At 46.0% G+C, this 24,595-nt stretch overlaps 1 protein-coding gene across 2 annotated transcripts in view; it reads left to right on the forward strand.

The window, feature by feature from the left end:
* The first annotated feature begins 405 nt into the window (after positions 1-405).
* Positions 406-24,595, forward strand: part of LOC136644003 (fibroblast growth factor 14) — a 346,427-nt gene continuing 322,237 nt past the window's right edge. Inside the window, exon 1 of one of the 2 annotated variants that reach the window (XM_066619460.1) lies at positions 406-478. The gene's annotated coding sequence lies outside the window, so the exon portion shown is untranslated. Of the gene's footprint in view, positions 479-3,518; positions 3,541-24,595 lie in introns of those variants that run through there. The other variant, XM_066619462.1, reaches the window with a different exon arrangement.

A 24,595-nucleotide genomic window follows, 5' to 3' on the forward strand; every position in this document is an offset into this window, starting at 1 on the left:
CCGCTTGAAGGGGGAGAAAGGGGGAGAAACCAAAAACAGAGAGGATCTATGTCTCATCTATTCCTTCCACAGTTTTGGGTGAGAATCCAGCTTCGATCTGGAGGGGGGGTGTATCACGGTTCACCCTGGCTGCCAAAACGCATCCATTGAGAAGTCTGGAAGAAATTAACCACGTGAGGGGAAAGGGGGACAAGAAAACCCCGGGACTTCAGGATCTAATCTTGGTGTTTTGGTTTTTGGCTTTTTCCAATTGTGGTCTATGAACAAACTGGGACCCCCCTGGAGGAGAACTGATCTCAGTTTCTTATTATTATGCAACAACGACCACCCCAAGGATCTCATCTTTCTCCGGGTGTATAAGCGCTGGATTGCTTTTCGCCCAAATCAATGAGGTTTCTTTGGAACATTTTCAGCAAAGGATCGCATATGCTGCAGTGTCTTTGTGGCAGGAGTCTTAAGAAAAACAAGAACCCAACTGGTAAGCCCGCCCGTCGCAGCACATTGTTTTCCTTTGGTGTGTGTGCCTCTCTCTGTCTGCTGCTCACTCAGTCACCGGCGGTAGGTCTGCAGTCCTGTGGAGGGGGGGGGGGCAAAGGTAGCCGAGGCCGGTGGTGGTGGGGGCACAGGCAGGCATGCATGCGTGCAGCGCCGTGCACAAGCCAGCCCGGGTCCGTGGGGAGGAGATCCGGCAGTGTGCAGAAACTTGGCTCGTTGGCATTTGCAGCAGGGAGAGGAAATGGGTGCAGAGGGTCTGAGCAGCTCCCTCCACCCACGCCACAGTTTCTTCCTCCTTCCCTCCCCCACCGCCCCTGGGTGGTGCTGTGAGTTTCCAGGAGAGGGCTCGGGGCCTTGCTGCTGCTGCTCCCTCCGAGAGCAGAGCCTGCAGCCGGCAGGTGCACCTCAGGGCTTGGCAGCGTCCTGCGTGGCACTTTCGGCTCAACTCCCGCCAAAACTGTCGCCGAGCAAACCCCTGCAAGCGCGGTTCCGGGGGAGCCGCCTCAGCTGTCCCTTCCCCAGCCTGGAAGGGAACTGAGGGAAAGCCCACCTGTCCAAAGGGACCAGAGGGGTGCATGTGTGCGCGTGCCTGAAGGCGCTTGTTGCGGGGACGCTGCGAGCAGACACTCCTGTGGTGCGGCTCCTGCGCTGCCATTCCAGTCAGCCTTCCACAGGGAAACTTGCAGCAGTGCGTTACATAAGGAAATGCAGGTGCATTTGGGACGGCTCCAACCCTTAGGGGCCACTTCCTCCCTCCTCAAGCCCTCCTGCCCCCCCTCCACCCGGTGGCAGAGCAAGGCGGGAGAGCTGGCGAGGGTCACGGTGTTGCCCTGCAGTCACCCACTGGCGCACTTTGGAGGGGAAGGAAGCGCGCCCGTCTGGTCTGGGTGTCTGTGTGGTGGTGTCTGCCCTGCAGTGGCGGCTCCTGACGCTGGCACTGCAGTGTAGTAGATCATAGGCTTCCGCTGACACCCCAACATCAACAAGCTGCAGCAGGGTTGGCAGCTGCTGGCGCTTCCCGTGGCTGGGGGCAGCCGTGCACCCTTCTCCTCCTCGGGCTGCAGAGCAAGCAGCTCGGGCTGCAGCCGGGGAGAGCGAGAGCATCGCTCGTGGGCTCCCCCCAGCTTGCCTGCTGCTGCTGCAGCAAACCGAAGCTCCTTCCCAGAATACCAAAAAGCCAAGACTGCCCCGGCGCCTCCAGCTCCACTAGAGGAGCGAGGCAGGCAGCCAGGCGCTGCCTCCAGTCGCGTCCCCGGAGGGCGAGGGGGGGCTTTGGTCCCTCCGCAAGGCGCCTCTTTGCTCCCCTTTTGCTTGCATGCACTGCAGTGAGGGAGACTTGGCACTCGCCATGGGCAACTTTGCAAAGGTGCAGCAGCAAAAGACCCCACACTGCCCAGAGCAACCTTTGTAGAAGGCTCTTCGCTTAGGCGCACCGTGTGTTGCTTCTGCTCCAGGCCGGGGGATGCTCCTCCAAGACAGCCAAAGAGCTCCCCTTGGCAAGACGTTGCCCACTGGAGAGGCCCAAGAGAAGCAGGGAGAGGAGCCTCCTTCCCCCACCCTCCAGAAGCCAGAGAAATGCACAAGCTGGAATGAGAGGAGCCAATGCGTACTCCCCTTTCCGGCTCCTTGGCCCCTCCAGGCACAACTTGGAGAGGTCCCTTCTCCATACAGTTGTCCCAGTGACTTTAGGACTCTTTCCTAAGTCAAGTGCTGGGTTGGGCTGCCTGGTTTCTAGATCACTGGTTCTCAAACTTTGAGCACCCGGACTCATTTTTTAGAATGAGAATCTGTCAGGACCCACTGGAAGTGATGTCATGACCAGATGTGACATCATCAAGCAGGAAAATTTTTAACAGTCCTAGCTTGTAATCCTACCCACGCTTACCCAGAAGTAAGTTCCATTGACTATCATTGTTAAAGCATATACATAGTAACCAAAGTACACATCTGTAACATTTCCCCAAATGCAGTCCCATACCATGGTAGCATCGAGTCTGATATATTAAAAATAAAATATTGAAATGAATGGCGACCCACTTGAATTTGGCTTGCAACCCACCTAGTGGGTCCTGGCCCACAGTTTGAGAAACACTGTTCTAGATAATTCAGTGGTCGTGGAGGTTGTTGCGAGGACCACCCCCACCCTGCTGCAACTTCCTTTCCATGGTTTGCCAGATTGATAAGAATAAATAAGCATTGCTAGAGTATTCCTGCACTACAAGCAGTACAACTCAGAGGTTTTATGTTTCCTTCTCCTCCCCCTTCCCATATCTTTTGTCCTTTAAAGTGATCCTGGTTCTTCCTATACAGAAGAAAAAGTACTGGTCCTTTTGTGATAAGGCATAATGTGTCAAATGTAGCATGAGACAGGGTAGGGGGGAGTCTGGGTTAAGTGTCACCAGGGAACATCAGGTGTTGCGTGTATCTTTCAACATTACTATTTTAGCAGTGCTTTAAGGGTCCTAGATGGATTTTGATGCGTATGCTTTTGCTTTCTAAAAGTTGCAGAGCTTCTTACAACCTACCCCCTTTCAGTCTACGGCCTTTTGTTGTGGTAATGTGGTTTCCCCCCACCTTCTGCTAAAGCTACACAAGTATAGCCTTTAATATATGCACCAGGTAGTCTGCGGACTTGAAATACACGACTGCTGTAAAATTAAGCCATCAATTAATGTGAAATACGTATAGGCAAACCGTTTTTAACTTTAACTTTAAAACAGCCAAGAGGAATAGTCTGAATGCAGTCTATTATGCTGTGTTTGTTATGACTCAGAGGAGGAGAAATAGGTTATAATTTTAAAATGGAAAAGTCTTGGCAATACATGTGGGTATTCAGAATAGATTTCTTTGACAGTGGTTGTGCTGCAGGAGGTCAGGGACTGATCCACATTTGGAAGTAGTTTTCTTTGACAAGGTTTGAGCATGATACTATGGCATGAGAAAAGCAAATGATACAGAAGATGTAATATTTGACCTCTGGGAGTAAATATCAGACATTTTTCCAAGGGGGTTCTATAGTCTGGATAGCATCTGTGCTGCTAATAGGTAAATTGTACCAAGTACAAAGAACAAAGTACCAAGTAATGTCTTTCACTCCTTTTTCCTTTATTGCATTCTTAGAAGGATCTTGTGATGCAAACTCCAACATAGCAAGAGCCAAAATGAAAGTAATATGTATTTGACATTGCACGATAATTTGTTTTTTTGAGATGTGAATAAGTTAAGCAGTAATCATCTTGATTCATATTTGTTAATGTATGCTGAAACAACGTATTGCTACATCTTTTTTAAGTCTTTCTTTTAACATTTAGTAGTTGTTATATCCAGGAATAACATGCTCTGAAACCATTCTTTGCCTTTGTTTCATTGCCTGTCTCAGTATCTATACTCTCATCTCTGTTACATGAAACACATTTTCTGCCCAGGGCCAAGTAAAGCTTTTTGTTTTGTTTTGTTTTGTTTTGTTTTGTTTCTAAGCCTGTGGTACAGCATTCAGAATGTATTGTCTTTGACTGCCTAGAGAAAAATGAATAGTCATAGCGATATATAGGATATTCGTCATCCTCTGAATGATGTGCAGGTTTTAAATTGATTGAAAATGTGTCCAAAAGCAATGTTGAATGTCTATGCCTGGAGTTGCTAACACTGATGTGCTACTGCTGTTATGACTGTTGATATGTAGAAATATGTAGATATTTCCCGAACTTTTTGCTAATAAGAATAATTGTATCATCTTCTCCTTCCCTCTGTTTTTTCTTCCCCTGCCTTGTTTACTACCTGAGATGGTTTAATTTTTTCACTGCCATTCCAGAAAGACTGAGACAAGGCACTAATTTAATTTTAGAAGAGGAGCGAATAGCTAATCCAGTGAGAACTATATGCTTTGTGCCCAAAATAGGAATTGAAATTTTCAGCTTGTGTCTCTCAAATGTGGATGGTTAAATATATTTTCGGTTTTCAAGTTGTGGCTCATGGGAAAAGAGACATGGTTTTCTGTTTCACTTTTTTATATTTTCAAGAAAAAATATTTGAAACTTTTTTTTCTTTTGAGACTTTTAAGTGAGCAAAATAAGTTGGAGTGCCAAAGTTTATATATTACATTGTCATTATAGTTTGCTTTGATGCCTAGATTTTTCTTAGTACATAATGCTTGGTTTTTTTATCCTGAGATTTCGCAGAGTTCTGGGAAAGGTGTGGGCGTGAACCAACTTGAATTGGACCTGGGCAGCTGTATTTTAAGAACTAGGAGATGCACCTTGATCTCCTTCCAATACCACACAGCTTGATGGAACACAACTTTCAGATCCGATGTGGTGGCACATGATTTAAGAGTTACAACCTGGGCACCCCTATAAATATTGTCCTAGCAAATGATTTCTTGATTTGATTGTACTATCAGGCCAACTCTGGATTGTATACATAAGTGAATCTGGGCTACATAAAAGTTCTAAGCGAGTGAAAAGAAAAAAACAACTGACTGTATGTCTACCATTATCAATTCAGATATATTCAGCTGCTAACCTGCAAACAGCATGGTAATATGGTTTTGACCAGTAAACATGACTGTGGCTGTGGAAAGTGTTTCCCAAGCATACAAACTCTTAGGCTTGGGGTGGAAGAGAAGATAAAATACAGGCAGAACAGGAAGCTGACACCAGCATGGGACTGGATTACAGTGATTACAGGAGTGCCTCATTGTCCTCTACAGCAGATGCCCCCTCCAAGCAGAATATTCTCCTACTGTAGTCACTGCAAAGGAAAGTGTTTCCCAAGTGCACATACCAGTCACCAAGTTTGTTGTGGATGAAGGAGTGGTGATGGGGTGAGAGGAACTTAAGGACTCATTCCAGCCAGAGTGATAGTAAAGCACATGGTTGGAGATAATATGCTCCTTTCTTTATACAGTAAATAGCAGCCAGTTTGAGGTTCCTTTGGTGTAGGGCAGGGGGTTTAGCACTCTGCCCCAGTCCCTGCCCTGTTCTTTAGTCTGCATCAGGCTCTCTCTGTGGCTGCTATTTGCCCTGGGGAAAAAAATAAATTTAGTAATGTATAGTTTCACTCTCCCTGAGAGTTGAAGTCTCTTGGTTTCTGCTCTTGCTTCATGCTCCCCTGTATTCTGTCTGTTTTTGTATGCTCAGGAACAGTCCCCTCTACTCAAAGACTGGAAATGACAATGCAGCCAGGAATGTTCTGTCTCCTCCCTAAGAGTTTGAGCCTTGGCTGCACTGTACAACCAAATCTATTGACTGACTGATGTGTCAGTTAATTTGTTAACCCCCCTTTGGTTTAAGTTTGCATTCTTTGACCCTAGTTAGAAGTCAACATTGGTATGAATATGTGTAATGCATCTAAAATCCTTGTCTTGTTCTCTCAATGAACCTGTGAAGTAGATTGCCATTAACGTTATGGAAATCCATTTGCTCCAGTTTGAGTTCTAGCCAATGGTTTGGGAATTGTTGATATGCAGCAGTTATACTTGTGTAAACAGTAATAATAAAGCGTTGGATAGATAGCAAGTTGTGAGTTAGTTTGGCCAGTTAATGTTCATGATTGAAATCTTGTTCAGTACTATGGGCAGCAATAACTGATCACTTAAGCTGGTAAAGGAGATATGGCTTTGCTTGTGTTTCTGAGATCTTTCATGACGTGGGACACTCAGGGCATAAGCACATGATATGACTCTCACAGACCAGTCCTAAACAACTTTCCAGTGCAAATGCAGCCGTGTTAAAGGGGCATGAACAATATTCTGTAGTGGGGGGATGGTCACGGAGGTCTTCTCAAACTAAGTGAATGATTGTTCCCTTACCCTGGGGTTGCATTACGGCTGCATCAGCACTGGAAAGGTGGCTAGGATTAAGCAGTTAGTCTTTCAAAATGATAAGGTACCCTTATCACAGAACATTCATAATAATCTTATGGTAACCTAGTTTTCTACTTTGAGAGAAATATGCAAAGTCTTTTAAATAAATGAACTTCCGTTTTGCATGATTCCTCCCCGCTCAGATGAGATATGGTTTTATCATGTCAAAGCTCAAGATAAGGTGCAGTGCAAAACTTTTAAGTGTTGAATGAATGTGGTGAGCTGAGGTGTAATGCCACATTGGTGCTGGAGTCTATGCTGCTCTATTGTGCTGGCAATAGCCTGTTTTACCAGGAGTGGTGCAGCAGTGTCATGCATTGTTATTTAACCAGAGTAATGAATGGAGTGCAGAAATGGTAGGAGCAGATCTGGAGATGCTGTCCTTGTGTGCCATCCACCAGGGATTTTGGGCCAGCTGCATTGACATAAAACTTTGTGCCAGATGTATTGCGGTAAGCTTTTAGAATGGAATTGAAACTGACAGGAATCATAGCAGGATAGAAGACTGAATCCTCCACTTGCTTTGCACATGATGCTGCCTTTGAGACTACACATCACTGGAAGCAATCCATATGTACAGATTCAGGGGTCTGTCTGGCTTTTTGTTTGTAAGCATCCATTTTCTCCCCGTCTTCAGAGATTGTTATAACTAGGATACAGTGAGATATTTCAGTCCTTACTAGGATGCAAATATTCAGACTCTAAGAGCATCTTTTAATTTAAGAGCAGCATAGAAGAGATATGTTCAGAACATGCTGGTTTTTCCCATTGCTGCCACACCACAATGGAGAAAGCTGCACTTGGCAAAAGTCTGCCTTTTTTGCAGATTGTGTAGTGGAGGAGTTTAGTGCAAAACATTGCACGTTTCATGTCGAAGTTGTATGTACATGGAATTTTAAAATTGTCCAAGTGGCACTTTGTCCCACAGCCCAGATGGCAAGCCTCACTGAGGTCAATTGAGTTACTCATAAGTAAATTTGCATAGTTGTGTCTTTATTGTAAATGACCCCTCATACTCACAGCCTACAGGTCATGCCTCGTTATCCACTGATTTGGCATCCACTGGTTTTACTCACCACTGTTACCGGATCCACCTTTAAGTGCCTTGTAACAAGGAAAAAAAGTGCCAAAATACCATTTCCTAACTTTGCACTGTTAAACTGCACTAGTTGCAAGCGTCTAGGGGTTAAAGATAGCTTTAAAGACTCACTTCTGGGTTTCCTGCTCCTCCATTGTTGCCCCAGAATGCATCAGTATAGACGTTATTCCTCATTCAACCATAATTTCATTCCATTAGATTCCTTTATTCACCCCATCTAGTGGCTGAATGTATTATAGTGTCTATAGCAATGCATTCTGGGGCAACAATGGAGGATCAAGAAACCTGGAAATGGATCTTTAAAGCCATTTTGCCTTTGATTTGCTATTCACTAACTTTTTTTATCCACTGAGGGTTCCAGAACGGAACCCCCAGTGGATAATGAGGCATGACCTGCAATTGTATTCCCCACCATGTTACAGAATGCAGCTGTGGCAACAAAGATTGTGCTGCATGTTATGGTTGTGGGGGTGTGCAATAAACAGTATATATTAACTCACCTATGGATCTCCTATAGGAGATCACCTATGGATCTCCTGGGACCTAAGGTTCAAAAAAGGGGGATAGGATCCTGTTGCAAGATGCTGCAACTAGGATCCACCCACTCCTGCCCTCTGCTTTCCCCATCCTGAAACTCCCCCTGCATCTCTGCCCATGACATGCCTCCACTGCCAACTTACTGGCAGTGATGGAGGACTCTGGAGCCTTTGCTTTGTGCCTCTACCCATTTGTGGGAGTGGCCTGACTTCACACTACCCAAAAGTGTCCTGTGCTGCCAGAGCGTGACCATAGAATTGGATTTTCACATGTTCAAACACATCTTTCCAAAGCATCATTGGTGGCATTTTCATATAACACTGATGGTAAAGACCTAGCTATGCACATTTAGTTAGGAATAGTTCCAATCAGCAACAGTGAGACCAACCTGCTGCATGCATCTCCAAAGCAATTTACAAGCTTCCATATGCATACAACATCCACTTGGCTGGCCTGCATAGGCAAGCTGGTCTCCAGAAGTGAATTATTTTGACTCTATCTGATGCTGGACACCTGCGCTATTAAAGATACAGGAAATATCCTGATCCTTATTCAGACAACATACGTTTCCATCTCCCAAAGAGGATTTGATGGATTGATTATTTTATTTCACATCAGAGTCTGGAATGGTAAGCAAATATGTGATGGGTAGCAGGTTTGTCTGTTATGAAGTTAATACGTAGATGCAAAGCGTTGGCAAGCCCCTCCCAGACCTCAAATGGGAAATGACCTATTTTTGCATATCTCACCTACTCAAACACTTGCCCTCCCTGGAATGCATTTTCAAATTTATATGAATTAATTTTTTTCCTTGATCAGATTGGTGCATTGCTCTTCTTAATGGAAGAATTGCTTTCCAGCTCACGCTTCTTTGTTTGACATGTCTGCTTTGGCCAGCTCTGTTCAGGTTGATTTGAGCATTGAAAAGATGATTGGCATTTGGGGGGCATAAGTAACAGGCATATTTAATTATGATATTTGAATTTATTTTGTTGAAAAATGTTAGATATTTGTGTGAAAGTATTTGTTTAAAAGCCAATTGACTGTTAATTTAAAGTTGAAAATATGCTAAGACAGGGCAGTGCAATTTTGGACAGGCAGGGCGTTGCAAGACCCTTGCATGACCCCTGGTTGGGCCAATGTGGGCTAACAGATGTAATTGGCAGTGATGTGATGATGTCACCGCCAATTACTTCCACGTACTAAGCTGCTGAAGAAATTTCCTTGGACTTAACACCAGCAAATAACTGGTGTAGGTCTGAGGAGAGCCATGGATGGCCAGGTGGCCTATGGAGAGGTAAGTAAAAAAATATTTTTACTTAACTTTCCCATGCCATCTGGCCAGCCCCCCCCCCCCCCTCCACTGGATGCAGTGTGCTCTCTGGAAGTGCAGTTGCATCACATAGGATAGTGGGGGATTGGATTCGGCCATAAGTGAATGAACTGTTATTACTTTTTCATGCTAAGAAAATTAGTAGTAATTACTAAGTAATTACTAAGTCACTCAAGGAGTCCAAACATTTCTTTCAAAAAGCAATCAAATAAACAAAAAGTAGTAAAAAGTCTAGCAAATTATGTGAACATGTATTGATGAGATGTTATACGTTTTTAAATAATTTTTTCCTCTCACCAATCATGGTCCCATGTAAATGAATGATACAGTTGAAGTAATAATAATGATAATGTGCCTCTTTGAGGACCTTGGATTTATAAGAGGCTTGTCAATTCCAATTATACAGTGATGACAGTGATCCCATATCACTATGGCAAAGGTATAATCTGCATGCCCTGATAGCTGATTGTGAGAACTGACTCCACTGAAAAGCAACATGTGTGAGGTGATGTGAGAAGATCTGGAACTTATAACTGTGGTGGCCCATCCATTCGTGCTATTATGATGGACTTTTTGCTGTTGTGATGGAATTCATGGGTTGAGGTGTTATTCAATACAATTATTTTTTCACAGATTTCTTTTTTCCCCAAGGTGGAAAAGTGCAGAAAGTGCAGTTATATATTATTCCCAGGGCACATTTTTATAACTATAAATTAAAATCACTTTAAAAGTGTACTAGGTAGGTTAATTATTCATTCGAATCTAAACTGAGAGTTGGTAGTATAAGTACTGAACTTGGATAGCCTGATCCTGTTGGACTTACCACCCACAACTCTAGTCTTCCCACTGGCTTCAGGTGTAGTAAAAAGTGTCAATGTACTCGAGTGCCAGCGGTAAGGCCATACTGCCTGCCAGAGCCCTCAGTGCCAAGAAGATGCATCGGGGGTGGTGAGTATCGCTACCAGTCGGCAGTGAGGCTTTTCTGGGCGGGGGGAGGACGGAACTGGGTGTAGGGAGGTCGGGCCAGAGGGAGGATCACAGAAGGGCACAGAGATGGTGGCGGAGGGTGCCACCAAATCGTAAATCCCCTCCTGAGCCGCATAGACCAGACAGAACCCAGGTCTCCTTGGTTCTGCACCCACACAATAGCAGGCGCAGATCCAAGTAGACCCATTGGGGCTGCCTGGGGTCAACACAGGATAAGGGAACTGCTCTTCCATTATCCCAAGGAGACCTCCGGGAGCTTCCCTGGCCCCATAGGATACAGCAGTCGCCATTTCTGAACCACTGTCTTCCTGGGAAATGCGGAAGCATAGGATTGGGCCCCGTTTTATGAATGGCAGGAAAAAATGAGGAGATAAGAATCTTAATTGTCCCAACTCACTGAAATCATATGTAGCAATAAACAGAATTTCAGTTGGGTACTAGTTAGTTAGTTTCAGCAACCTTTATTGGCATAGAATAAAAAGTACTAGGAAACATACAAAATACGTAAAGAGTCACAAAAAAACACAGCAACAAATAAACATACACCCATACACAAAAACAGACCACATAAGAGATTACTCACCCAGAAACACCAGTCAGGGCTGCCTGGAACTGTTAAAAAGTTCTAAGAACTGGATTATATATGTCCAGTCTTTGAATACCAATAGGGGCAGCAGAGCCCTTTAAGCACCCAAATGATGGAATATTTGATGCAGGGTATATGATCAGTTCACACAATCCTTTCACCTCTCATCTAGTTCCAAGAATTGGATGCACACTTATTTCGAAGTAGATACTCATACCTTTTGTCATATAGTTAATCATATCCATGTTGGGGCTAAACCTACTTCTCCATAAGGTGCACTGTATTTTTGGCTTTGAATGTCTGAGAATTTCCAATTGCATAGTAGGTAGCAGGATTTGTTTGATTACTAATGTAAAGATTGAACAGGAAGTATGTCAGACTGGTGAGTGAAATTAACAGAAATGTTGTGAGCTATGTATATCAGAAATATTGGAACTATTGGTGCTGGTAAAGGACACTTCAAACCTAAGTAAAAATTGAGAATGATTGTATACAAAAGGATATTGTATATTAACAATGGATTACTGATCACATTTTCATGAGGTATCTATAATCAGCTATGCCGCAGCAGAACATTTTAGGCACAAAGTCCCACTAGTGCCAAAGGGAGAGCTAAGTATGTGCTCAATTTCCATTACTGAAACTGATGGTCTCAGAGTGTTCAACTTTGGCTGAATTGCTCCCATCATATTAAAGACTAGTCTTTGGAGGACATGGGATGAACCACTAACAATCTCTGCAAAACTTTGAGGCATCAGTGGATAAGGTGCCTTTCCATATTTATACTATGTGATCTCTAGCTACTGTTCCTGGTGTTCAGACCTACCATAGATACTTGCCTATAAGTCAAGAAATTTCTGCCAATAAATCAAGTGTAAATCTTCTCCTTGCCTTATCTGGGGCCACTTAGGGGTCAGGGCTGTTCAGGCAGCCAGGAGAAGCAGAAAGGAGAGCAAGAGGACAATGCAAAGATAATTAAGGCTATTAGTCTCCAGTTCAACCAGGGTATTAGTCTCTGCAAGCTACAGCCAAAGTTTACACTTTCACTCCTTCCTCCTGAGCAAAAAGTAAGCCAGGGCTCAACACTTCAATTTAAATCAAGCAAGCCTCCTTCTCTTTGGCAGGATCATACCAGACCCTTCTGCACCCTCCTTCCATTTTGCAAATGTTTGGCAGAGGTCTGATTTTTTAAACACCAGGATGTAATCCTCATTTCCATCTGAAACAAAGTCAGAGGTTATAAGGGACTTTGCACCATTGCACTTTGCACTATATGATTCAGTGCACCATTACTTAAGAATAACATCTATGGAAGGCAATAGGTCTGCTTCTCAGTAAATCAGGTTACAGCTATGTGTAGCTGTGCTTGCTCACGCTCAGTCCTTGTTGCTTGTCTCTCTGCTGTGAATTGAATTGCACACTCCCTGTTATGTGTTATAAGTTGTACGAGTTTTATACGTATATTTTGTTTTGTACGTATATTTTATGTAGAGCCTCTGACTTAACACACCAAGCACCTTAAAGAAGGATTTGATTATTGGTTCTACTGGTATGTTGTTTATAGTGCACTTGCTCTGATAATGTTTACAAAAAAGTTTGTGAAGACCAGAATTTAAAAAGTTAGTTATGATCTTCTACTAAATTTTTAATAAATTAGAGACTGCACACTTTGTAGGTAACAATTACTGGTAGATTGTTTTTCAGGCTCTAGCCTTGGGTAAAATCAGACAAAATTATAGTCAGACACTCCCCTAGTTTAACCTGTCTACTCATCTGAGGGTCATAGAATATTCCATGATTTGCCTCAAAACCTGCCCTTGACGTATCTGTGAGATATACCCGAGTATCTACGGTAGGTAGGAAGAGGGGAATTTTTCAAGCACATATAAATTATATAGTCCCATACATGCAAGACCCATTCTCAGGACTGTCAGATACTCTTTACTTTCTGATTTTAGTTTTGGTTAGTCTAAAATGTCAAGGACTCAAGCTACTGTATGTATATATATTTTAAATTATTCATTTCAAACTATTCATTTCCACTGATATCAATAAAATCAACAATATGTTTGCAAAGCTCTTTATTTTTCAGAGATTGACATGATAACTACAGTGAACCAGGACTGATTCACTGTCACATTTGTACAGATGATTAGCATCACATAAAGAGTCCAACTGAAAAGCGTGACATCCATTCTTGGTTTAAAATTATGTGCATGCTCTTGTGTTTCTCTGGAATTAAATTTCTACTAATACCATTACAAAGACTGAAGCCTTGACAGTAAAGAAAGCCTGCTAATCATAAAGTAGGCTGATGGTTAGATCACATGCAGGTGTGAGAAATGACAGAATGAGTTGGAGATGAATATTGTCATTTGTGAACATGCAGTTCCACAGTGAGAGGAAGCCTTTAGGTACTGACCATTATACAGCACAGACAGAGGCATGCTTTTAAGGCCATTGATAGAAGCAAGCCTAGATGTATTTACCTGTGTTTTTGTCAGGCCTAGGCCAAGCTTTAAGACAGGTTGCAGTGAGGGTGGTCTCATTTGGGTGAGGAGCAGAAGGCCAGAGGCAGGAAGTGTGTTCAAAGTGGCCCTGATGGTTGGATATTGGAGAAAGTGAGTGCAAAGCTACTTGATATGGCATGTTGCTCAGACTGATGTGTTGGCTTGGAGGCAATACAGAGCTTGATGCATCCTTATCAAAGTCAATGGGTGGCTCACAGTACCCAGACCAGCACTGAAGCTTGAAAGGTTCCATGGAGTGTTACAACTCAATGCTAACGAAATCCACCACCGCCGCCAGTGCAGCTGCACCAGTGGCGCACATGCTGCATCCTGTAGGGGGGCAATCAGGAGGCCTCCTTGAGTTAAGGGAACAAATGTTTCCTTATATCAAGGAGGCCTCCTGATTGCCCCCCTACAGGATACAGCATGTGCGCCACTGGTGTGGCTGCTGCCGCCTCAATGGGTCTCCTTAGAGCCATTTTGCTGGTGCAGACACCTCAAACCCCTGTTTTGCTGGTGCAAGTCCAAGGAGAGTAAGGGAGAGGGTTAGGCTTTTTTAGAGGGTTAGGCTGACTCAAGTCTTTTTCAGGGTCTTACATGTGTGCAACTCAAAAGTCACTGAGTCAGCAAACCAGTGGCATCATAGGGGTGAGGGGGGTGCGGGCCGTACCAGGTGATGCTCGGGTGGGGGGGTGATGCACACTGGGGAGGGGTGACATGCTAAAATCGTGGTGGTTAGAAGTAATACCATCATGTTATACACTGTTGGATGCGGAATTTCTAGCATAATGCAATGCAAAATACCACAGTGAAATATCTCGTTTCTATCAAAAGTTATGGCCAAAAAACCAGAGAACAAAAAAAGCATGAATCCCTATGGAAAGTGGAACCGATCCGTATCACGTGTTTACTTGTGAGTAGGTGAGCTTGCCTTAGTCTGTCGGAAAGGACAGGCTGAGAGGAATCCAAAGACACCAGAATGGTCCTGATCCAATGAATGCAGCTCCCAAAAACACCTGAGAAGGAAGTCTCTCCCTCTAAGCAGATGAATGTATTGAGTCCTATGGAAAGTGAAACTAAGCTTCATGGTCGTGTTTACTCACAAGTAAGCAAACATGCCTTGGCTGGTGGTCAGGCCAGGCAAAGGGGAATGTGAAGCCACCAGAATGGTCCTGATCTGATGGAACTGGAGCTCAACAAATGCTCTAGAAAGCAGCCCCCCCCCTCACTAAAAAGGATCAAAACAGAGGCTTCAGCTGATAAGGGAAACTTTTTTGAGATTTGCAAAGCCAGGTGGATTCTGACAGTGATCTGGTTTAAACAGAAGTTCTTAAATAGAACTGGGCACTGGGTAGGGCTGAAAACCTTACTGGTTTTGGAGGGGGGGTGTTTTTGCAGGCAGGCTACAGAGGAAATTCACTTGGAGGAACGGGTGGCTTCTGCTTATTTAATTATTGTTTTACTTTAATTATTTATACTTATTTATTTTACTTAGCCTGATGATGTCACTTCCCCATGACATCACTTCTGGTGGGTCTTGGACAGATTATCATTCTAAAACGTGGGCCGCAGTGCTAAATGTTTGAGAACTGCTGCAATAAGGTGTTAGTAAGTTGACACCCTGGGGGGGTGTGTGTGTCACCGCTAGTGACCAAAATCACTAAAATCACAGTTTGGAGGAATAATACCATCATGTTATATATCAATCAATGCGTAATTTCATGCAGATAGTGTTCTATCTTTGTTCTATCAAAAGGTTCAGCCAAAAAACCAGTGGGGGTGGAGTGACGCCACTGCAGCAAACGTCACACATTTTTGCGACTTGAGTCCGAGTCTTTGACTCCAGTTCTCAACACTGCCATTAACTGACTGACAGCCCAATCCTATGCATGCCTACTCAGAAGTAAGTCCCATTAGAGTCAATCGGGCTTACTTCCAGGAAAGTGTGGATAGGATTGGGCTGTCAAACCACTTATTGCTCATTACCACCTTTTGTCTTCTGGGTCCAAACACCTGCTACTATCCAGAGGAGGAAGAAGAGACTGTGGGCCCAATCCTTTCCAACTTTCCAGCACCGATGCAGCTCAATGCAGCCCCGAATTAAAGGAACAGATGTTTCCATACCTTGAGGAGGGCTCCAAGACTGCCTCCCCACCACAGGATGCAGTGCATGCCCCATTGGCACAGCAGCACCAGAAAATTGAATAGGATTGGGCCCTGTGAGAGAGTTATGGTGGTTAGGAGGAAGAGATCCTTAGTTGCTTCGGCTACAGTAGCAAGGGGGAGGAGACAATGCTGTTGTTGTCCATCAGCTGTGGCTGCTGCTTCAGCTCACTTCCTTACAGGCAAGTAACAGCAACAGTTTTGGTGAGGAGAAGGGAATGTAGTTATATGGTAGAAGACACCCATTGGCTGACCCCCCATTATAAAATACTTTGTGTGAGGGCCCCCCAAACCTAAAGTGTGCCCTGATACAGGTAGGCTTGTTCCCAAGGGTAAAGCTCTGCTGTGGGAGGACAGCTTTTCAGCAGCTCATTAATAGGGGAGAGGTGCACTGTTGCACTAGATCAGGGGTACCCAAACCCCAGCCTGGGGGCCACTTGCGGCCCTCAAGGTCTCTCAATGCGGCCCTCAGGGAGCCCCCAGTCTCCAATGAGCCTCTGGACCTCTGGAGATTTGTTGGAGCCCGCACTGGCACAATGCAACTGCTGTCAGCATGAGGGCGACTGATTGACCTCTCATGTGAGTTGTGGGATGAGGGCTCCCTCCGCTGCTTGCTGTTTCACGACTGTGATGCAGTAGCGGCAGCAAAGGAAAGGCCAGCTTTGCTTTGTGCAAGGCCTTTTATAGGCCTTGAGCTATTGCAAGACCTTCATTCGTTCATATAAGTTCATCTTTAATATATTCATTTATGTAAACTTATGTAAATTTATTCAAATTTTAAATGTACATTAATTCTTTTTTTCCCCTAGCCCCCGACACAGTGTCAGAGATTATGTGACCCTCCTGCCAAAATCTTTGGACGCCCTGCACTAGATAATAGTAGAGCAATATGATCTTCAAGCATTTTTTCTTTTAAAAAAGCAAAGGAAAAAATATTGAGATAGCAGAAGGGGATTGCTGCAGGTTATGGAGAATGTTGCTGGCATTCACCCCATTCATTTTGCTGCGAAAGAGCTTTACTTGCACTTTCTTGGAGAAGTGCACAAAGCACCGTAAAAAGAAGATATCAACACAAGTGTCTCCCCTAAGCAGGGGCGGATCCAGTGTTTGTGTTTGTGGGGGGCATGATCACTACCAACTCCAAAGCCCAGGTCAATCAGGTGGGTAGACCTGGGCTCCCTATTTAACTTATGGCCTCTATGGCCAAGGTTTGCTGGGCAGGTAGACCTGGGTTCCCACATGAACTTTGAGCCATTGGCTGGAAGGGGAGCCCAGGTCTACCCAGCTGATAGATCTGAGTTCCAAGTCCAGCTGGGAGTCTACCTGCCCACCAAACCTTGGCCACAGAGGCCACAACTTAAATTGGGGGTCCAACTCTACCCGGCAGGTAGATCTGAGCTCCAAGTCCAGGTAGGAGCCCAGATCTCTCAGCTGGGTAGACCTGAGCTCCCATTCCAGCCAATGCCGGTACCCCACCCAGTGGGCATTCCCCTGGTCCCCCCGATTTTGCTCCCCAGCCTAGCAGACACCCTTCCCTTCTGGCAGACATCCATTCCTGCCCCTAAGTGGTCTTTGGAATGTCTATTCTTTTAGGATGCCTATCCTGTTGCCAGGGCTAGGATGGAATTGGGGTTGATTTTGGCACCAAACCACTTATTTGGCAATAGATTCCACATCCTACTGAATGCCACAGTGAACTGGGTGTGGGACCTGCAAACCCCCTTGGCTATTGTTCCCCTTTGTTTCATATTAAGCTACTTTATATTGAGAATACCTACAGTGACTGGCAGCATCTCTTCACAGCGGTGTTCCAGGAGAGGGACAAGATTTACAAGATGCCTTCGTGTTGCTCTCACCACTCGGAAAGGCTCTGGCGGTTAGGGGGAGGGGCAGTTTACAGGGTGCATTGAGGCACCTTGCAAAACTTAGTACTCTGCTCTCCCTCTGGGAACTCCACTGTCTCTCTTGGGTTTCAGGCAGGGCTTTCCCACTTGGAGATGCCAAGGATGGACCTTGGAATATTCTGCATGTAAAGCATATTCTTTATCACTGAGCTACAGCCCTCTCACCTCCAGTGTCTATGAAGTCACCATCTTTGATAGGTAAATCTGTATGATAGACTTGGGCTCCAGGACCTTTAAATATAAGGAATGATCTGGTTTGGGGGAGCAAGTAGACCCCCCCTGGCCCTCAAAACTACAGAAAATAGCACAAGAGGTCATTCAAGCTCCATCTGCTTAGTCCTGGTGATGGATGTAGTAGCATGCCTTCATATAAGAGTACGAAGTCACTCGTAATTTTGCCATGATTAGGTGTGTTTGAAAGCCATAATGTGGAACTACTGAACAAACATAGGTTCAGTAATTGTAGCAAAATAGCCATGCAAAGTTCAAATATGGAGAGATTCAAGGATGCAAATGTTATTTTGGATGCCCAAGGAGGAAAAATACTGAAGTGCTTACTCAGCCTTTGTGTTGCAATGGCTGTGAGTGAGCCAAATGGAGCCAACCTAGGCAAAGCATTGGTAATGGTGGCTAGCAGGCTTTGCAAACTGAATAGGAAAAAGTACTTTAGAGTCATTCTCTTGTCCACTCATTCTCATGGTCCACTTCTGAGAATTGCGAAAACATTACCAAATACAATTATGTTCAAAATTCCCTCTTGTCTTTGTGTTTCCCTTTGCATTTGCTCTTCATGACTTGCATTGTCTGGTTACAGTGCCTTCTGCCTTGTACAAAGAAAATAAACTAATCAGTTTTATTGTGTTCCTGGAAATTCAGGCTTTTTCATCCCCTTGCTATATATCACAATTCCCTCAGTGTCTAGGTTACAAATGCCACTGGGGAGCATTTCTCATTCTGCTTTTGTGCAAATGGAATTTAGCAAATTTGTTTCCTTATACAGAGTTAATTGCATCTTCCCCTGTTGTACAGCCCAGGCTTTCTTCCGAAGCTGTCATGAATTTCTTTCTGCCTTAGTTGCAAATCAGAAAGGGCAAAATATGAGGACCCTTATTTACAAAGAAAAGCTGGCGTTGATGACTTGGAATTGGAGAATGAACATGAATTGGAGAATGAACATGAATGTTACAACTACTTTCTCAGCAAAAAAGTACTTTTCAGCAAGTTCTTCTAGGTACTGTGCCTCACCATTGGTGGAGAAACTATCATTATTCCTAGCTGGTCTCCGGCTTTGGCATTGTTTCAGCGACAGCTGAAGAATTTTCTCTTTCGTTCAGCTTTGGGGGCCTAACTTTTGTTGTTGGTTGTTCAAGAGCTGTTTTATCTCTTAGGTCCATATCCTATTCAACTTGCCCAGGTATCCCCCCACAAACATGCATGACACAAAAGGCTTGGTTGAAACAGGACCATGATTTATTCCATTACAAGGCTGCGCAGCGATTGGTGCAATGCAACGGGTCCTGACTATACTCCACCCCCCTTTAGTGCAGGCACCTAACTTGGAGGAGACGGTACCTGTCTGAGCCCTCCTTTGGGCGAACCACCTTGACTCAGAACCTGAGCTCGCCCAAGGCTTCCCCAGGTTCTTCATCACCAACCCCTGGAAATGGGGTCCAGCCAGCTGAATTGTTCTGCCCACCCTGAGCTGGGGAACCACGAAGGTGAGCATCCCAATTCCATTCTGGAATTCTGACACAAGTCTGACAGAAAGATATGGTTCCTGACCTCTGAGAGATGCACGCCATCTCCCCTGTAAAGGTGCAGCAGAGAGCTCACTATATCTGGGTGGCGAAGCACCAGGCCGCCAGCTGCCAACACTTCCCTTCCCAAGTGCGCATTCACCTTCCTTCTGGCTCTATCAACTCCAGCCAGGCTTGTGGTACACCTCCAAACTCGGCACGGAAGCAGATCCGACCATATGATGATCAGGCCAGGCATCCATCTTCTCCATGTGGCAAGGTCTTCTGCCGCCTGCTGCCCTAAGGACAGCCCCATCCTCAGGCAAAGGTCATTACCGCCAAGGTGTATGAGAAGCACCTGGTGCTTTTCAACCTCTTCATAAATGACCTGGAGACAGGAGTGAGCAGTGAAGTGGCTAAGTTTGCAGATGACACCAAACTTTTCAGAGTGGTGAAGACCAGAAGTGATTGTGAGGAGCTCCAGAAAGATCTCTGGCAGAATGGGCAGCAAAATGGCAGATGCGCTTCAATGTCAGTAAGTGTAAAGTCATGCACATTGGGGCAAAAAATCAAAACTTTAGATATAGGCTGATGGGTTCTGAGCTGTCTGTGACAGATCAGGAGAGAGATCTTGGGGTGGTGGTGGACAGGTCGATGAAAGTGTCGACCCTATGTGCGGCGGCAGTGAAGAAGGCCAATTCTATGCTTGGGATCATTAGGAAGGGTATTGAGAACAAAACGACTAGTATTATAATGCCATTGTACAAATCGATGGTAAGGCCACACCTGGAGTATTGTGTCCAGTTCTGGTAGCCGCATCTCAATAAAGACATAGTGGAAATGGAAAAGGTGCAAAAGAGAGCGACTAAGATGATTACGGGGCTGGGGCACCTTCCTTATGAGGAAAGGTTACGGCGTTTGGGCCTCTTCAGCCTAGAAAAGAGACGCCTGAGGGGGGACATGATTGAGATACAAAATTATGCAGGGGATGAACAGAGTGGATAGGGAGATGCTCTTTACAGTCTCACATAATACCAGAACCAGGGGACATCCACTAAAATTGAGTGTTGGGCGGGTTAGGACAGACAAAAGAAAATATTTCTTTACTCAGCGTGTGGTTGGTCTGTGGAACTCCTTGCCACAGGATGTGGTGATGGCGTCTAGCCTGGACGCCTTTAAAAGGGGATTGGACAAGTTTCTGGAGGAAAAATCCATTATGGGGTACAAGCCATGATGTGTATGCGCAACCTCCTGATTTTAGAAATGGGTTATGTCAAAATGCCAGATGCAAGGGAGGGCACCAGGATGAGGTCTCTTGTTATCTGGTGTGCTCCCTGGGGCATTTGGTGGGCCGCTGTGAGATACAGGAAGCTGGACTAGATGGGCCTATGGCCTGATCCAGTGGGGCTGTTCTTATGTTCTTAGGAGGAGCTCCCTGTATTCACTCATATACCATGGGCAGTAACTACCCCCATTTCATCCCTCTTCTGGCGGCCCAGTGCACTGAAAGCTGTGCTCCCAGGCCCAGCTGGGATCCAAATTCACTCTTGAGAGCTTGCTTGTGAGCCCAGAAGACAATTTATTTATTTATACAGGTATTTATATACCGCCTTTCTTTGGTTGTCAGATTTCTCTTCAGCCTTTAATCCAAGGAGGTTTACAATGGAGTGGCCACAAGTCAGTGCCCTCGCTGGCAGGGAAAGGCCCGAACCTAACAATTAAAGCAGGAAGAACAAAACAATGTAAGTAAACACGAATAATCAGGTGATAACTAAGACGACCTGCCTGCCTTGGGGCGCACGTAGCTCTTAAATGCCTGAGATCTCCATCTCCCTATTCTTTTGATCTCCCCACTGTCATAACCCATGCCAGCAGCAGCTGTTGCTGCCCCTCTCCTAAATGAATGAAGACCATTCTTGAGGCTGAGTCCTGGCCAAGGCCATCCAAATACTTCCTCACCACAACCAGGAACCTGGTGAGGGGCTCCAGCCTCCTCTGCCTGGTGAGGGGCTCCAGCCTCCTTTGCCCCATTGGGGCACCATCATTGACATCTTGGGATCTGCTCACTTTGTGTGCCTCCTGTGCTATGTCGGCCCCATTCCCAGCACAACAGTGCTCCTTCCACTAGTGCACAAAGAGTGGCCCGTCAGACACGCCTCTTTGAGCCACATACTCACGCAGCCCTGCCACCAGGCAAAGTGGGGAGTTCCCTCCCCCATTCAGTTGGACCCACTGTCCATGACCAACTGCCAAGGTCTAGTAGTGCTATAGTAGGAGTTATGACACTTCAATTGGCAGACAGTGGATACATGGATTGGTGGTTGAATTTTAACAGAAGAAAGTATGGCAGGCTTCACAAGTCTTAGGCCCCCATTTCCTTTCCCTATTTTTGCATAGGCAGCCCCCAAATAACCTTCTGAAATAAATAACCCCCAAATAAATAGCAGCTAAGAGGACCAAACCCAAAAGGAAGGAGACCAGGCCTCCTTGCCATCTTGCTTGTAATGGCAATGAAATGCACAAGGAGAGGGAAAGACTTTCTTTTTGAGACTTTCTTTTTACGACTTCCCTGCTCATAAACCCACATTAACTGGACTCCCACCCTAAAGATCTGCCTTCTTTTCAGGTGTTTGAGAGGCAAGTTAAGACATTCCTGTACAGACAGGATGGGGTTCACCTTTTTTTTTTTCAATGATTCCTTCTCTGCCTTGAATATGTGACTTTATCTCCTGCAGGGTGACCGGACATCCTCTTTTTCTAGGACGTGTCCTCTTTTTTAGCTTTGTGTCCTGCGGTGGTGTCTATCATTACCCTTGCGTATATGAGGTAGCCAGCCAACCATTTTGACCAATTTTTGTCAATTTTCATGCGCCTCACAACCTAAGGGTCTTTTGTGGGTTCCCCAATCCCAGGAGAAGTCTCAGGTTCTTTATGAAGCAAAGAGAAGATTTCCAAAAACTCTCCTTTCCAGATTTTCTCCTTCACTGACAAGGCCAGGTGATCCCCAAGAGGGGTGGAGAAGAAACTGGACAGCTGCAATGCTGTAGCTGAATCCCCTGCTGGCGCTGGCTGAGCTGTGAGAGGCTGGGTGGCTACATCTACTTGCACCCTTGACCTCAGAGTTGGCAGGCAAGGCATCCAGCACCACCGAGTTTGGTGGGGGGCCTGCAGGGCCTCCTTTGTCCTGCCACACCTGGGCGCAAACTGCAGCCTCTGCTGCAGAGCCCTGAGCCCCCTCACCCTGTGACACTATAAGCCCAGGTTGTGTGATGGCCACTGTGGTGGTAGCTGGTCCCTCATGCCCTCCCACCCCTTGGGATGTGAGTGCGGTAATCTCCTGTGCTCCATGTCTACCCAGAAGCAAGACCCATTATATTCAGTTGGACTTACTCCCTGGAAAGTGGAGCAAGGACCGGAGCCATATGGTCCAAGCCTCTGCATGCCTACTCAGAAGCAAGCCCCTTCTCAGAAGCAAGCCCCATTATAGCCCAAGGGGCTTACTCCCTGAAAGTGGGGCGAGGACTGCAGCCCTATGGTCCATGCTGCTGCATGCCTACTCAGAAGCAAGCCCCACTATAGTCCATGGGGCTTACTCGCAGGAAAGTGGGGCCTAGGATCGCAGCCTTAGAGCCCGAGGCCCTGCATACCTACTCGGAAGCAAGGCCCATTCTAGTCCATAGGGCTTACTCAAAGGAAAGCGTGGCTGGGGTTGCAGCCCCAGAGCCCCAGCCTCTGCCCAGTCTCAGATGTAAGCCCTATTACAGTCCCTGGGGCTTACTCCCCTGCAAGTGGGTGACCCTCTGCAGGCCCAGCAGGGGCGCTGAGATGGCACCCACTTCCCAGGCTGTACTCACACTGCGGGGATCTGGAGGTTGCCCGCTCGCCGGGACACCTCCTGTAGCCTGGGCTTGTCCGCCTACCGCGTGCAGGGAGCTGCTGCAGCGTGTGGCCAGGCACCCGCACCTTTTGCAAGCTCCAAGTCATGTGGCCCGCTCCCATGTGGAGCACGCTGCGACCTGCCGCCCCGGGCAGGCGGGGAGAGCCCAGGATCAGCCCCTTGCCAGCAATCCTGGGTGGCTCCGGAGCAGGCTGGTCGCACCCTCCCAGGAAGCAGCAGCAGGAGCTGCGAGCGCCACGTGTGCTGAGGCCAGCAGGGAGACCTGGCTCCGAGCTGGAAGGCGGCAACCCGTTCCCTCCACTCGTGGGGCCAGGGAATGAGCACACCCTCCAGGAATGTCTGCTCAAAAGCAGGTCCCCTGCGCTCCATGGGGCCCACTTCTGATCCTTCCCTTCCCATCCATACCCCCATCCCCCACCTTACAGACCAAACACGACTGGCACGTGGGATCCAGCGCAGAAGAGGCTTCCTCTGAAGTCGCACTGGTCCTGAGACCGAGGTGGCTGGATGGAGTCAGGTCAGTACTGTGCCCACTGCTGCCGAGGAACAAAGAGGCTGGGAAAGCATGGGCGCCAGCCTTTAAACGACATGCCCCAGCTTGCCCCCTCCCCCGACCAATAGCCGCTCACCATGTCATGCAGGTGGGGAACTGGACAAGTTTCCCTCCACCTGCATTAACAGCTGGAGGGCTTTTCCTAGCACTGATGCAGATGTGTCAACAGGGCATGTGCTGCATCTTACTGTAAGGGAGCAGTCATGGAGGCCTCCTCAAGGTAAGGCAACGTTTGCTCCCTTACCTCAGGACTGCATTGGTGCTAGAAAGTTGGATAGGATTGGGCCCTTAGTTATATACATTGAATGTTGCAACTGTGGGTCTTTTTTGTTGTATCTACTTGTTATTGGTCATTTCTGTGTTGTTGTTTTTAATTTATCGATACTGTTTTATTGTATTATTTTTAATATTTTGAAACTCTTGATGCTTTGAGTGACAAGCGCTATGCACCCCCTGGCAGAGAACCCAGGAAACACTCAGAGCACTGCAGATAGGTGGTGTATCATGTCTGTACACCATAGGCTTCTCTGACAACCCCATGTAGCCTGGCACCCGGGGCATGTGCCCCCGCCACCCACTTCACTTCACCCACCCACATCACTGGTGTCTGATTTATACGTTGTGTTGGACAAAAATGTTCAGCAGGATTGAATATTGAAGGTGTTGTTGCCAAGTTCAGATTTAGAAATATTGCTACTTAGTCATGTTTAAAAGTCTAATAATAGGCATCATGTAACTTAAGAATATCATAAAGATATGTCATGCTTCTGAAAGGTGACATGGATACCAAAATAGTAAATGTATTTCCAGATAGTATAACGTAATATAAACGTAAGGCACACCTATTGAAAGCACATCTTAGTGTGCTTTGACAGGTACCTTCATTCTCATGTGGTAATGCAGCATCTGTTTGCAGATCTTGAATTTGAGG

Source organism: Tiliqua scincoides, chromosome 3 (assembly GCF_035046505.1).
Source record: "Tiliqua scincoides isolate rTilSci1 chromosome 3, rTilSci1.hap2, whole genome shotgun sequence".
NCBI classification, from domain to species: Eukaryota; Metazoa; Chordata; class Lepidosauria; order Squamata; family Scincidae; genus Tiliqua; species Tiliqua scincoides.